Below are 2,053 nucleotides of genomic sequence, written 5' to 3' on the forward strand. Positions count from 1 at the left end.
CCGTTTAAGTTATCGGACTTTCAAGTTATAGTCCACGCGCGATTATAGTGTATTTTTCGCGAGTGTCCTGTGCGAGAGGATGTCAATCCTATTCTGAGAGGAGGAGGAGACCTTGAAGACGCATCAGCGGAGCAATCTTGCGGTAAATATTATTTTTTCTTGTATAAAATTAATCTTTTTTTGATTATTTTTAAATCATTTTATTTGACAATAAATAATTTAAAAATGATTATTTTAAATCATTGTTAAATAAAATGATGATTTGAATAATTATATATTCTATAAAATAATAATATAAAGTGATTCTATAAAATAATTCTATGAAATATTTCTATAAAATAATTATGTATTCTCTGAAGTAATTATATTCTCTAAAATAATTATATAATATATTTTTAAAGATTAGCAAAAATAAATTTGTGTTAAATATTAAAGTAATTTTTATGTAATTCTCTTATTTAAATTCTTATTTAAATTCTTTTATTTAAATTAGATAATATAATAAAGAATAATATTTAAAAAGTTATTGCAATTTCATTAGCGAAATACAATAAAATAATTAGACATAAAAATGAAAAAATTAATTGAAGATAAATTAAAGATATACTTACCTGCAAAAACAGACTACTAAATTTATTAGTAATTCGTTTGTTTTATAGATGAGTATATTTACAAAGAAAACTGCCGGTAAATGGCGGGGGTGGTGGAGGGTCTCTTCAATCTCTTCTAAACATATATTGTTCATTTAAGGTATAATTTAGCAAAACCAAGCTATTCTCTCCGTAGAGAATTATATCTTAAATGGACAATATATGTTTAGAAGAGATTGAATTTATTAAAAGTTTCTATAATTGCTAGTAATAATTATAGTCGGCTATCCTGAGGATTTATACAGGATTTATACCACTACTTTCGACGATACGAATTTTATCAGTAATATCAGAAAATGTATATAGTCACATAGTTCTCAAAATGAAAATGAATATGCGAGCGATTTCGATTGTAACAGGAAAAAGGCTGCCATGGCCTATCTCAGGTTTCTCTCTATAATAATAAACTATATATACATGAATGTATGAAAGTTGTGTTTCAAGCATTTTATTTTTATTAAATACATTTTTATAGTTTATTTACTTTATTTATTATTATTTTCTTATTACAATACTAAAATTTGAAAAACGTATAATGACAAAATTAATCTAAACTTTTTTTTGTATAAGTATACGTATCATACATATTAAACTTCAAGAATTTGTATCAAACCCAATCCTGGTAGCGAGCGAACTTTCATTTATTGTTCAATCAGAAGGTTTCTCTCTGATTAAAGTGAGGCAGAGATCATGGCGGAAGGAGATGCTTAGTTTGGGCAAACTACGCCCCTTTTGCAAGCAGAGAGAAACTTGAGAGAGGACATGACAACCCAAAACCTGTAACCGCAAAATGTTGCCGCGCACTGCCCTTTGACAAAGTGAAATGATGTAAACTACATAGCAACATTCACTTTTCTTAGGATACATCATCCATTTTTCAAGGCTGGAGATGATAAATCAATAATTTCTGTTTTTATCTTTCAACTTGTAAAACTAAAATATTTCTTGTTGCTGCGAAATTCGTTTATTCAATTTCATTCATTTTCTGTAGATCACAAGTTCAATCACAAAACAGAGAGCTCCCTTTAAGTATGTAATACAAAGTATTTTTAACTATTTTCTTCCTGTCAGTTACAGAATTCATAATAAAAGACAGATTAATCATTTACATGAAAATTTATTAAATCACACATAAAGTTTTTTACATGCTGATATTCCTAATCGGGTGATCACAAGCCATGCTAACAGAGAAATAGCATTCTCATGCTGACATGGCCAACTTAAGAAATTCTGGATTGGCCATAACACATCCTCTGAGAGAACAATAACTGGCTTGTCTTTATACATATACCATAACCATAATATTAATGTACCCTGAAAAAATAATATAGAGCTTGAAATTGCAAAAGGATAAGGATTAAATCTCCTAATTTCTCGCTACAATCGTATTGAATTATGACAGC

General features: G+C 28.0%; 1 protein-coding gene across 1 annotated transcript in view; it reads left to right on the forward strand.

Moving 5' to 3' along the window:
- Window positions 1-2,053, forward strand: part of LOC105621905 (26S proteasome non-ATPase regulatory subunit 1) — a 58,874-nt gene that overhangs the window by 3,364 nt on the left and 53,457 nt on the right. The window lies entirely within an intron of this gene.

This window comes from Atta cephalotes (genome assembly GCF_000143395.1).
Source record: "Atta cephalotes unplaced genomic scaffold scaffold00038, whole genome shotgun sequence".
Classification (NCBI taxonomy): Eukaryota; Metazoa; Arthropoda; class Insecta; order Hymenoptera; family Formicidae; genus Atta; species Atta cephalotes.